Genomic DNA, 14,947 nt, shown 5'->3' on the forward strand with positions numbered 1-14,947 from the left:
GTATTTGAAGCATTTATCATAGGTATCCTTAAACCTAGCGCAAAAGTATTCATAAGCAGTTTGTGGATCACTGGCACGCATCAGTTCTGACCAATCTATTAGCGATATTGCCTCACGAAAATACTTCAGGCTTTGCATATTGACATCACGAACCATTTGTGGTAAATGGTGTTTGGATGTTGAAGGTGAACACTGTGTCATCAAAAGAAATATTGGAAAGTGATCACTTATCTGAGCACTAATAACACCAGATAAAATGTCATAATGGTGGATGTTGGTTATGGAGACGTCAATTAATGTCGATGTATCTGTTGAAATACGAGTCGAATTATTTATAACATTTTCAAAACCATTTGATTCGATTGGCTTGCTAAGTTCTTTTTGAGAAGTAGAAGCCTTTAAGAAATCAATGTTTAGGTCACCTGCCAGAATTAACTTGTAACCATTATCAGTCACCCAGCAAAAGCATTTTTCCATAAAAGAGCGAAAGTTCTGCGTGCTCGATCCTGGTGGTCAATATAGGACGCAGAAAACATTCTCATTGCACTGAACAGTAAGCACTTCATGATCCAACGTAACAAGAGAAAAAGATGCAACAATGTTGCAACGGAGTGTGCTTTTTGCCATTAACAGAACGCCACCTCCTCTTCGACATGATCGATTCACAAAAAATGTTGTGTAGCCGGGCAACATACGAACTTCCGATTCACATTGATACCATGTGTCTGTCACCATTAATATGTCAGGAGCAAAGCCAAGCGTAGCGATAAGTGCAAGAATCTGTTCTTCTTTATTTCGGGCAGACTGCGCATTAAGATGGATAAAAGATAGGCACTTCTTATTTTCGGCATACAGACAGCCAACTTCATGCGGCGCAAAATATGATGCGTGCGTAGCGCTTCCAGACATGACGTTATCATTAGTAGCCATGAAACCTTGATTAGTGAATTTTTTCTAGACCAGAGACATGCATTATTTGCAGTGACCAGGAGGATTCACTTTTCCTAGCGAAAATCTTGCCGTTCCGCGTCCAAGCGAAACGCCAATTCTTTTCCCTTTTTCGGGCGATCGTCATGCCCAAGAGCTTTTTCAATTCAGAGCACGGGTGTTCATTGACAAAAACAGCACAAGACTGTGTGTAGCCAAGATATGTGGCTGATAGTCGCTTCTTTCGAGTTTTGTTGAGGACAGCGTCGCGTTTTGATCGGCTATGGAACTGTACCACAATGTTAGACTGCCCAGAATCCCTCGTTGGAACTCTGTGACCTTCGACAAAAAGTGGATGGGGAAACAGCGCCGCGGTAGATCAAGTGATAGAGCATCGCGCGCGAAATCCGAATGTTGTGGGTTCGGTTCCCACCTGCGGCAAGTTGTTTTTTCATCAACTTTAATTTCAATTAATTTATCGTTTCTTGATTTCATTTATTAGGCACAAGTAATTTCCCCTATGTTGTCCCAGGTGTCATTCTTTGTTGGCTTCTTATATGTTTTCGCATTGCCATACTTAAGCAGTGTTCACTGCCGCTGCCGAATCTTTTTTCATAAGAACATAGAGGCATTTAAAATATTAACTGCAGTTTGCCTTCTTTAAAACTAGCGAAAGAACAATATAGGATACGCGCATTGCATAGTGTCAAGCATGTCACTGTGAATAAGATTGGGAACCCGCTGTTTAAGCAACCAAGGTACCACGGGGGCGTCGAGTTACCTTGAGTGCAGTTATAAACTATAACATGCTACCTTTCGGTACATTTCATCTTTGGCCAGAGTCTTCCCGGTTACCTAAAAAGCCAGTTTCTTATCCGACAAGGTGCCACTTAACACTTTTCGCCAATAACTAGACATTAAAAGTTTAGTTTGAATTGCATCCAGGCGTCTTTCTACCTCCGGACACATGCAGCTCTGACGCCCAGACCGTGGATCTTCAGTGCATCGTGGACTCAACAGGAAGCCAGACACTAACCTGCGAGAGCACTCCGATGTGCGCTGTCAGAGAATATAAGAAATTAAGAACATGAACAACTGTGCGACCGGATTTGCAGATTTATTTATTGTCCAACCTTTAAAAACACCACAAACATGCATTTGCTCTCCTTTTCCAATTTATCATTTCCTTAAAGCGCCAACTTTGAGGCCAAACCCGAAAGGCGCGCGAGCAGTCGCCTGCTATTTCGCTTTGCCGATATAAGCAAACCGCAACGTGTTTTCTGAACGCGCGTGAGAGCGCAGTCACGAGCGAAACGGAAATGTCAAGTGAGCACCCTCTCGCCGCCGATCAGGCACAAGCGAAAGACAAGACGAGCAGTCAAATCGAACTGCGCTCCAGCTACCGTAAGCCGCCGCGAACATGCCGAGATAACAGAGCACAACACTTCGCGGCGATCGCGTCAGTCCAAGCCGGCCCGGCCACGCTGCGGAGAGTTCGTGTTAAGCGTGCTGATGGCTGCACACGGTAATCAAAAATGCGCTTCACATTTTGAATTTACACTTTCCCATTTTGCTCCCCGATGAAGAGCATTCCCCCCCCCCCCAACCTGCGTCTGTTTCCAAATCATTTCTGTTGAACCGTTCCTAAACATAATGCTCAATCACTGGCGGTTCTTCCGAGTCTGTAAGGTCAGTTTCTGTAATCGCATATACCCCTATTTGTTCTCTACTCAAGTTTCCGATCTCTACCCACTTTCCCTTTTTTGTACCGCTCTGCATGTTTATGTAGCCTACTGCATGGCGAGCTCTCTTTATTGTTTCACTCCTTTTTCTTTTAATGATGGTGACGCTATTCTGAGGTTATCTTAAGGGACCTTCTTGATCACTACCTACACTTGCCTCCTGAAGGCCAGTGGGTCCACCAAAAAAGCAACCGCACGACCAGCAAGTCGCCAGCCCACTTTTCGTCCAAGCCTGTGAAGGAGTGGTTCCCATCTCGTTCTAAACCGCCCCAGCTTCCCTGTTTACTTATACCACATTAAAACCTTTCGGCTCATTGTCCAGACTCATCGGGCAACACTCTCAGTTTCGTTTGCTCCCCTCGCTGACCCGGAACGTTGGGCGCCTCGCATTAGGCAGGGCGTCATCCGAGATGCCCCAACAAGCACCATTCGGGACACTACTGTATGCATGCTGCGGGGCACATTTACTAGCGATCGCCATGCTGTGATTGATGTTCCCTCCCGCCTGAGTGAAGCGGCGACTGGTGCGTTGGACGCCGGACTCTCTGCTTGCGGGCTTCTTCCGGTACACCCCTCCCCGGATGTGTTTCATCTGTCCGTTGGGGCTGGACGGAAATGACGGCAGACTAAAACTGTACCCAGCATAATAAAGGCATGAATGTTCATACAGGGCCAACGCTCAGCGGCTTGATGCTGTCAGGCCTCTGAATAGGCAGCAGTTGGACTGCATCGCTAAGTTCAGCAGATCCACAGAGGCAGCAACCATCTCAGAACGCGAACTGTAGATTATTCCCACCCGAAAAGAAGCCATATATCACACGCGGAAGCGCCTCTGATTGCCATACGGGCTGCACGCCCCACTGATTGCCCCAATCTGTTCTACGTCCCCTCGCAAGCTCGGAGCTAAGTGAGAGGCCGGGCTCCCGACGGAGGGGATGTGACCGGAAGTGCCGTTGCTGCGTGCACCGTATCGGTTGCGCCGTCGTATCACTTATAAAGGCCCCGAGGCGACTGGGCGACATTGCCATCCACCCGGCGCTCCTGCCAGCACGTAACAGGCTTGCTGGTTACTCGCAACTCGAAGACAGATCACCTAGGAAAGGCAAAAGCCGCCGCATGAGGCCCGACAGTAGCGATGACGACGGAAAGGATGAGCTGGATGGAAGTGGCAAAAGATGAACGTAGGGATTGCAGGCACCGTTGTGATACAAAGGTATCGCGCAATTACCTGCCACACAAAAACAAAAGCTGTGGTAAGAGTGCCTAAAATTATGAAATGTCAGAGCACTATTTGTCTTCTCTTCACTTTCTTGAGAGGCGACCGCATTGGGAGAGTACTCAGGAGAGAGGTCGGTGTGCTTATCATACTTGTGACTTTGATGGTGACAAGGACACTCTTGCATCATGGCATATGAGCGACGAGCAATCGTGCTAGAACCGTTGGATTATGGCTCCTAACACAGTTGCCGACATGACTACAGGGAAAAACATGTGCGTGGCACCCTACAACGTAAGCATTGCGATATGATGAACTGTAGTCATTACATGTACAGAAGCACGCGGAAAACAAATACAATGTCGTGTGTGCCGTGCTGGGGCGACAACGAAGTATTGAGCATGAGTGGCGCATGGCGCGTAGTGGGCGCCAGTGCTCCGTGCTGGCGTTCAAGGCCAGCTGGTTCTCGCTGAACGCCCGGTCCAGATAATTCCGGATCCTCCAGTGCGCCGTCTTCGTACGCCAATGGTCTCTGTTTCTGCTGGGCCAATGGTCAAGGCAACCCGCCAAGCTGAGCAACCGACTCGGGGAGCCTCGAGGGCCTGTGTTGCTGCTGAGAAACCACTCCAGGGAGCCAGGAAATGTGGCCGCTTGCTCAGACAACTAAGGCGACGAGCCTTGATGCCAGATGCGAGAGCAGTAGCTTGAGCTGCTGGGCGGCTACCGCGGCTGCATCGGCTACCGTGGCTGTGGCTGTCATAACCATTGCTAGTGGTGGCAAGAGTTGTAGCTGGGGCTACTACACGACTACAGTGGCTACGTCAGCTACCGTGGTAGTCATCACAGTCACTGTGCGGACAGCACATTCCGTAATGCCGTGGGTAGGCCCATGGTGATGTCGTCCAAACTCCAGCTGACCCTTCGGCACCGACATCGGACTCGACACTTCAACGGGCACCGCACAAAGGAACGCACGGCGAGAGACTAGTTGTATTCTAAAACAGAGACTGTAAGCAGCCGCAGGACGGCTTGTATTATTTATAATACTGTCGCGTAGCTGCCATTACGTTTTTTTCGTTGCCTGTGCTATGTGGCAGTGTTCCTTCCTTTCTTACCGCTTTTCTCTCAAAATGTCTTTTCGCCCACAAGTGGGGAGGCCGGTTGGAGGAACCTCACACGCGGCACGTCCCGTTCTGCCTGAGGGTCCGGCCTGCCGGCCGCGTTGTCGCCCGCCTTTGTACTGGTGACAGAAGCGGCGTCTCCTGATTTCCCAAACTGTTTGGGGATGCTTCTCGACTCTTCTGTGCGCTTTCTCTTCGTAGACACCGCTAGTTCTTCCTTCTAGTTCGTCTGAAGCCCAACGGATGTCTCTGTAGTTTTCTGTGCATCTTTGCATTTCTTTAGGTCATAATTCAGGCAAGCGTCTGTCATCAAGTTCAAACTCGGCGAAGTCCGCCAACGATTGGCTGTGAAGATTTGAATATGTGCGGCCTGACTGGCCCTGGTCAACACAGAGTTGGTATTGGTGTTCTGTTTGCTCTGTGGGGGATGTTGTGACGTTTTCGGAGGGTTCCAGGGGAGTTCGCGCCGGAGACACCAAGGGACGAGGTCGCAGCGAGTGCTGCTGAGGGTTCGCCGTTATAAATAGTACAAGTACCTAAATGTTTATATTCGATTAACTAAAGTTCAGATAAATCAAATCAGGGAATGTCTACGGATCTCCAGTGTGCTCGCTTCATTTCTCCGGCGCGGAACAAGTAGCGGACAATATGCTACGCTACAATGCCTTTAAATGTACATCTCGAATCAAGTGTGTAATATATCCTGTTAATATACATACTGTGTTGTGTGTAGACTCGTGTGTCGATTGCGCTTGTTAGTGAAGGTCTTCGGACCGAACCTATCTTATTTCATCACAATCTGAAGAACCTGCCAAGATATCGCTCGTAAAATCATCGAAGAAAATTATGCTCCCTCGAGTACATATTCACAGAAAACTAAATAATGCATACAGAAAGATTAGCCACTATTCGATCACAATGTGGATTGTCAGATGTAGAATTATATACGTAGATTGAAAAACGAGCAAGCAAAACAAAGAGCGGTACGTGCTGCTGAAGGAGAGGGGAGTAAAGAAGCAGGCGAAATAACTCGACATATTCTTGAGCTGAAACTGAAGCTCCAAGAAGGAGCTCACAGGGAATGCACAACAAGACACAGTGGTTCGATGCCTCTGCGGAGTGGCGCTTCTCCAGTTCTCAACGCGCAAAAACTGCTTCCATTTTTTTATAAGCGACGTGACGATTTACATGCATCCTTGCAAAAGTTCGAGCGGGTGGCAATAGACAAAGAACGGCCACAAGAGAAATGGGCACTAGCTTTGAGCGTGTGTATGAGTGGTGAGGCGTTAACTGTAATTGACCGATGGACTGCCATCGATTCTTTAGACTATGTAAAAGTAAAGAAAGCTTTGCTACTAAGATTTTGAGTCAGTGCGCAAGGTTACCAGGATAAATTTCGCAAGGCGTAGGTGGAAGATGGAGAAACCGGGAAACAGTTAGATGCCAGGCCTTCAAGCTACTTCGACTACTGCATTCGCGTAGTTAACGTGTCTACAACTTTGGACATCCCTCTAGACCACATGGTCTAGTTTATGTAGTGTTGCCATCCAAAGTTTGCAATATCCCTGAAAGAACGAGAATGCAAGTCACTTCAAGAACAAGCTCACGATACTGACCAGTTAATTGAAGATTAGCATCTATCGAATCTCGCAAAGCTTCCAAAAGACGCAAAACGTTGCAATAGCAATGCCATTGATCCTCCAAGGGAATCACAACCAAGATGTATGCTATGCAAGGGTCTGGGGCATCATGTTCCTGAATGTCGCAACCCAGCTAAAGAAGTGACGAAATGCGACGCCTGTGGGAAGATAGGTCACAAGAGCGACGACTGCTGGAGTATGCAGGCGGAGAAACAGACATGTTCCACCTGCGTGTTCAACCGTAACCGTTATGATCCTCCTTTGTTTGACAAAGTTTGGAAAACACAAAAAACCGAAAGGTCTTGACACTTCTAATAAAAACCTAATGAAATAAATTTATTTGACTGGTGGAAGGAATGTCAATAGTTAAACGGCAAGTGCTGCTTCGAAGAATTAGATTTCTTAGGGATGCGGGCAGCAATCGGGCAATTATTCGAAAAGCCCTAGTTCCGGACCAGCGTTTTACCGGAAAGAATAGCAGAGTCCGGCTCACTGATGGCTTTGCTATTTTTGCCCTAGAAGCCAAACTTCAAGTACGATACTTTACCATACTTTACCAAACCATTCCTTACCGGAGAAATAACAGCCTTATGTACGGACACGCCACTTCAAGATCTTGTCTTTAGAAGCCTAACTTGTGTCAGAAGAAGTCATGAGGCAAATATTAATGGAATCACGCTGCAGTCGACCAAAAGGACACGGCGTCGCGAAATCACAGTGAGAAAGCAATACCGATGGAGCACGCTCACTATGTGTTCTCTACGGTCATGCCAAACGAGGATAGCTCAATTTGTCTGTACCAAAAATAAACTGGTGCGACTTTACTAAAGAAAAATGTGCAGAGGAACAAAAGAACGACAGCCCGTTGAAATCCCCGTTTGCTAAAGTTGGCAGAAGCCGTCACCAAAAGGGTGCTGCTTGTCGTTCCTTGAAAAATGTGGACTTCTCTATTGGCGGTACTGTGCTGCTCCAGGCAGTAAATGTAACCAGCTTGTCGTGTCGAAGATGTTTAAAGCACATATCCTTGAAGTGGCATACGAAAGTCTTGTGGCAAGACATCAAGGCATTTGTGCCATGGCAAATACAGTGTTGGCAGATTTTTACTGGTAGGATATACATAGCGAGTTGTAACGTTTTGGAAAGTCCGTGGATAGGTGCCCGCAGACAATACCATCAAGCAAAATTGGCGTTGCGCCTCTGGGCAACGTGCCTCTCATAAGTGGGCCTTTTGGGCGTTTTGCGGTCGATTTAATACATATTGAACCAAGGCAACCATTACAGTCTTCCTTTCATACACTTCGCCACTCGATAGTATTGCGGTCCCTGCAGCTGATGCTGTGCACGTGGCAGAATGACTCACTCAGATTTTTTCTCACATTGGGCCACAGAAAGAGATCGTAAGTGACCAAAGAACAAGTTTCACAGCAGAATTCCCGGAAGATGTGTCGTCTACTTGCCATCAAGTTTCTTAGAACGAACCCATGTATCATCGCGAATGTGCTCGTTTAGAAGTTTAAGGGGACGCAGAAGATCACGCTGAAGAGGATGTGCCAGGAAAAACCTCGATCTTGGGACAGGTGCCTCGCCCCACGGCTCTTCGCCTACAGAGTGGGGCCGCAAGCAATCCTGGGCTTCTCGCCATTTCGTTTGATTTATGCTAGATATGTACGAGTACCACTGACGATGCTCAAGGGGCTCTGGAACAATGAATATCTCGACGACCAAAGTCGCACAACTGATACCTAACTTGTCAATCTTCAAAACAGCCTTGAAGAGACATGCAAACTCATCCATGATGAGTTGGAGAGAGCACGCGCAGAAGAAAAGCCTACCTTGAACGGAAAAGGAATCGTTGCGAGGTAAATGTCAGCAATAAAGTACTCCTATTGCCGACTGACCCAACAAATTGCTAATGCAATGGAAGGGTTCTGTTGAAGTCATACAACAGAAAAATGAGGTCGACTCTATTTTGAACACGAAGAAGAAAATAAGCCACGTCAATATTCTAAAGATGTATGAAGAACGCGAACCATTGCCAGGGCAGCATGTCTCTTTCATAACCGAAATTGACGAAGGCCCTTCCAAAACAAATGAAGTGCCGTCTATCGAAGAGGCATCACACGAGATTCCCTCCCCTGGTCTGTTCCGTGAACACATGGCGGCTGATGTGAAGTTAGCTACAAAGCTGCCCTATTGAAATAAATGTGAACGAGAATGCTTGAGAAATGTTGTACGCTATTATTGCTCTGTAGACAGTGTGATTTTTGCTAGACTGAACGAGTTCTGGACAACTGTGCAATTTCTCATGGACTGAACGAGTTCTTGTCGACGGAATGATTTATTGTACTACACGCGTGTATGAGATTGCGTTCTTGCCAATGAACGAGATTCTCGTGTATCATGAACCAGTTTTTACGAGCTCAGTGCATACACGATGAACGAGCTTGTGCGACCTGCAAGAGTATGAACCCTAACAAATATCGGTACATCCTTTACATATTTGCTATAGTAAGGCAAATACAAATCGTGTAAGTGCTACTTCTTGCACGCACACTTGTGCTCACCTTACTGCAGTGTTGTCTTACTGAAATGTCATGTTGTTCTGGTTTGTTGAAAATTCTGCGGTAAAGAGTAGTCGTGAGTCGAAAATATCAGAGGAAATAATGACTTGTATTTGTAAATAAAAGAGTATACTTTATTCAGGTTCTTTTTCACAGCCATTCAAGCCATACCGACTCACAGCCATACCGACTCGGGTATGGGACCCTGCTCATGAAAACCTAATCACCGACCTCGAGCTGGTTCAAAATTACTCTGAACGTTTTATTCTTGCTAACTACAACCGCACAGCAAGTACAACTATCATGAAATCTAATTTTTACCTGCCATCGCTGGTATCTCGCAGAAATGTTTCTCGTATTGCCCTCTTCCACAAGTTGCACCATCATCATTCTCTACGAGAAGACTTCACCCCCCATCTAATTTACGTATGCCCTTGCGTCGATCACCACTGCAAAGTCGGCATTTGGTCATGCAACACTAAATGTTTCTCGCAATCATTCCTGCTGTGAACCTCACGTGATTGGAACCATCTCCCTGCTGAAGTTGTAGGCTTTACTAATTATTAACAGTTCCGTGAAGCCTTACCTGATATTGTATATAGAGGTTCCATTTAAACACTCATGTAACCAACTGTATTTGTCTTCTTCATTATCTTGTATTTACCACTCCCCCTCTCTAATACCCTTGGTCCTGAGGGGTATACTAAATAAAAATGAAATGAAAATAATATAGTGAAATCCTCTGAATTTAGGCAACCATAATGTCATACATCTTACAAACGTTCTTTATTCGACCTTCTAATGGTACTTTGATGCACGCAGACTACTGACAGATGACCATTGGAATGTGCTGCTTGAGTGAGAGCTTGCAGGCCACCTGAAAAGATCAGAAAAGCCAACAATTTCTGATAATGCATATGCAAAAGCAGTTTTGCCTACATTCACACAGGCAAGGATTTTCCATTGTTCCGACCATAATGGATACTGATCAAAGTTTATTAAAAATAAGTGGTTTCCTATAATACTTATGACTCTTAAAGGAACATCCATTACGTTGGTACGATAACTTGTTACATTAGCATGCCAGTGAAACAAGCACACAAAAAAACTGTAACGACTCTGCGAGCTATGGAAAGAAGAAAGATGGGTGTAACGTTAAGGGGGGGGGGGGGGGGGGGAGGGCGGCGATAAGAAGAGAGTAGGTCGGGTGAGGGAACGCGAATTAATGACATCTTAGTTCAAATGACGAAAAATAAATGGGCATGGGCAGGGCATGTAATGAGGAGGGAAAATAACCGATGGTCATTAATCGTTACGGACTGGATTCCAAGAGAAGCGAAGCGATCCAGGGGGCGGCGGTAAGTAGGGGGGGCGGATGAAATTAAAAAGTTTGCAGGGACAACATGGCCACAATTAGCACATGACTGGGGTAGTTGGAGAAGTGTGGGAGAGGCCTTTGCTATACAGTAGGCGTAGCCATGCTGCTGCTGCTGATGATGATGAAACAAGCGTTATCACAGTGTCACAATGGTCGTGCCTATGTCTGTCTCGACATGGCCGCCATTGCCACCACAGCCGCAGCGCCGCTAGCACTGTGGTGGGGAAGCGAACTCCTATTGTTCCTAAGGATGCCGGACCGGTTGGTCATTTGGGTCACCATAGCGTGACGAGCGACAAGCTAGCCGCGGCGAGTGAAGAGAGTAGTTTGGAAGTAGCTTGGACGTGCTCCATGATGCAGCTGAAGGTGTGGTACGCCCGCTGAAGCCCCCAGGACGAAGTCTTCGACCATAGATAGACAGACGGTGCAAGTCCGTCAATGTCTTTGGCAGCGAGGTACCAGCAGCCCAACGCTCTTCAGAACGGGATCTCGGCCAGCACGCCGCAGAGAAGCCCCGTGTTCCAAACTGCTCTCACAACTTTCCGCCAGAATCTTTTTATCGCGTGTCATCTTTCATTTAATTATTCATCGTGTGTTAATTTTCGTATCTTCTGTTAGTGTAGCATTTGCCGCGTGTATTGTCGCCTATATGTTTCATTTGTGCCTTGTATTTTTTTTATTATTATGCGAGTGTTAGAAATTCTCCCGTGGTGGGCTTTGTATTGCGCGTTACGCAAGAGTTAGGTTGTCGTGACTTTTATTGCAGATTGTATCACGTGTATTGCCGGGTTCATCGTTCATTTTTCGCGTATTATCTTTGTAATATTATTTCGTAATGGCTCGTTAGTCTTGCCGCGTGGGTGTATTCTGTGTGGACTGTCATCATACTTCGCTGGCGCGATTCTGGGTTTAACTAAACACTTCATTCTTGCTCGGCCACATCTTGCCTCATGCCTCGGGTCCACGGTCGATAAGGCGTCGGCATTATAACCGGTCAGCCAGTCCAACCTCCCGTTTCGAACACGAGCTGGGATTGCTGTCACCCCATCCCCTCCGGAACGAAGAGTGTGGTAATCCAACCACGAAACCTTGTCTCACAATAAAAAAACACACTTTTTGCTCAGCAATAACTACTAGTATTGAAGCAACAGAAGCAACAAGCTTAAATGTAATTTTAAAAAGCAGTACAAGAAAGTCGAGCGAACTAAATTACATGGAAACTACCCTTCTGCCAGCAACGTAAAAACCGTGGTGGCGCTGTGGCTTTGACATTGTACTGCTAAGCCAAATGGCGCAGGATAAAATCCCGACCACAATGCCCGCATTTCAATAGTGGCAAAATACAAAAATAAAGAAACTGAAAATAAGAAACTCCATAATAAAGAAACTTGCGTGTCCAAAATTAATTCGGAGTCACGCACTAAAGCATCCCTCATAATCATTTTGTGGTTTTTTGAGGTAAAACCCCAGCATTTAAGTTAATTAGGACAACTTGTTATGCGTACGGAAAATGCCTATATAGAATCATCTGACAGCAGCTACATTTAACAAAATTTCATACTCTAAAATAAGAAATTGTCAAATGATTTGCGTCAATATCTACTTATGCCAAAATTATTGCCATTAGTTTTATATGTCCCATTCTGTCCTAATTTCTTTTTACGAAATAATACGTGCAGTGCAGGTGCTCACTACGCCTAAAAAAATTTGCACCACTCCCTAAAATACATGGTATTGTTTCAAGCGGCAGCACAAGTTTCCTTAAAGTTTTTTTACCTATGCAAATGACTTTCACACTGCTTGACATCACAGACCCCTGGCAAGCATCACTAGTCACACTGGGCCCACTTTCTTGTAATGTTGGCCACAAATTGATGCCTATGAAGACGTTACCCTGAGTTTGGAATTGGTAATGCATCGTGCTTCGTAATCATGAACTTATGGTCACGGTCCCAAGTCAAGCCAACATACCTCCTGTGGCGACTTCCACGGACAATTATTAATGAAAATTAAACGAATATAAGTACCCGTTCTTAAATTCGTTATTCCTTTCGCTAATAAATGTTCCTGCAAGCCACTCCTGTTCTGGCAGGTAAGTAGGTGCTCATGCCTCAGAAAGAGCTTACTGTTCGCACGTTCCTTGGCACAGGTCACTCTCGTCAGGGTTGGGTAAATTTCCACAGTGCAGATTCCTTTGTGCAGAACCGCAATTGCAGGTTTACTGGACTCGTAGAAAGACAGCCTCAAGATAACTTTGTGGTTTCAATGAGCTCTTTTGGTTTTAATACGTTGAGTTTTCTTGAGACTGCCGGCACATGTGCTTCTTTAGTCCGAAGTGTATGCATATTTAGCTGTATCTCCTAGAAGGCACAAATAACAATCTTCTATAGTTCCCTCCTTGCAAAGAAAACTCGAGTTTGCAAGCCCTTGAATTTCTGTCAGCACTCAGCTATTTCTGGCAGTAATCTCTTCCCAGCTAGCCGAATTATCTTGGGGCACCATGCTAACATTTGCGGTGCGTTCAAATGTAGACTTTTGAGATTAAGATTATTTGTTTGCAAGTCTGTTTGAAGGAAAGGTGACACTCACAGATTTCTATTCTGGATGCGAGTGAGAGAAGCCAGTACGTCTCGGTTTCAATGTTCTGTCAAGAAATTCATTTAGTGAGGTAACATGACTTGTGAAGTAGTGGCCACTGATCAAGTAAGTGATTATCACCACACTAGAGACGAGACGAATTTTCATCAAATATTTACCTCCTACACAACTAAACAGAAGGTTCAACCAAAATTCGCCAGTGCGTTTCACTTACATATAGAATAGCCCCCTATGAGTGCCACCTTTTCTTCAACATTTTCAAATCCACGAGCCTTATCCTGAAATGTCTGGATTTGAAGACATAAGTAGTGCGAGCTTGAGGCCTGAAGATGATTTAGGCAGCGGAGAAATCACTGACAGTGCAAGTATGCCAACAGAAAATGAAGGGCATCAAAGCCGATTTCTTCTTCGCAATGGCCCAACTAAAGGGTGATTGTTCACAAGTTTCCTAATGTACGACGTCATGGCAACTTCATACTGAAGCCAAGGAAGCAATAGCGCTACAGTCGCAAGAAAAAATTTTGTGTCCTAAGAGCCTCTTAAAGCATAGAAGTAATGTTGAACATGTCTTCGTACAACTGCGCCGAACCTAAACCTGCTGTTTCGAGCTGGGAACAAACGCCAGCACTGGTGCTTTGCTTGACTCAATGAGCGTCATCTGCGCGTTCCTTCCGAAGATGAGGCCCACATCTGCGCATTTAGAGCGCTGTACAAATTGCGGAAGCACATCTCACAAGCTTGTCTGCCTTAGTGTGAGTAAAGAACCCATATATATGTATTCTTTATACATTGGGTTCCGAAAGACCACCGAACCAATGAATGCAAATCCAAACCAAGAAACCTAAGCAAGACTGCAAGTCGGCCTAGTTGAAACAGATTCATCTTAAAACTTATTGCGTGCAAAACAAACAGGGACGAAGAATAGAAGAAACACAAGGACGAGTGCTTTCTAACAACTGGTTTTATTTTTGGAGAACCACCTGCTTATATACCAACAGATCTGCGCGATCTAGTCAACAGAGCACGCCTATAGCGCATATAATACACGCAGATCTGCGCGATCAAGTCAAGAGAGCACGTCTATAGTACATATAACACTTGTGATAAGAAACAAAGACGTGGAGCAAAGCCACCGGGTCAACATAAAAACAGCAAGGGGCATGAAACAACCACTTCCGATGAAATGCGTTAAAGATGTGATGATAGAAGTGAATTTTCTTTATCCATCAATGAAACCGATGGATGGCTGATGCATTTTTCTTTTTGTTTTTCAATCCAGTGTGCTTCCACAATTTCCCTCGCGGTTTGATTCCTATTCCTATACAAAATCTTGGTGCTACTAAGACAGGGGGAGCAATCATGTTCTTGGCAATGCATTGCCAAATGCCTACTAGGGCGACCTTTCAGACTGGACAAGTGTTCTCTTAAGTTCGTGTTAATGCATCTCGCAGTCTGCCCTACGTACACATGACCACACGTCATAGGGATCTGATAAACAACGTTCATCGTGCAATCAACAAATTGGTTCTTGCGCGGATGTTTAACACTACATTCTTTCTTTACATCATTCCTTCTTTCGAACTTATTTTTAACCTTAGAGCACACACAACCTATTTTGTTTTTCGCCGAAAATGCCACTTTTACTGCGTAACTACCAGCCACCTTTTTAAGTCTGTGTGAAAGGCCGTGCACGTACGGAATGACTGAAATCTTGGAAGCTACATCCTTCTGCCTTTGATTCTTTTTGCATTGTCATTTATCCTG

Source organism: Dermacentor andersoni, chromosome 8, assembly GCF_023375885.2.
Source record: "Dermacentor andersoni chromosome 8, qqDerAnde1_hic_scaffold, whole genome shotgun sequence".
Lineage (NCBI taxonomy): Eukaryota > Metazoa > Arthropoda > Arachnida > Ixodida > Ixodidae > Dermacentor > Dermacentor andersoni.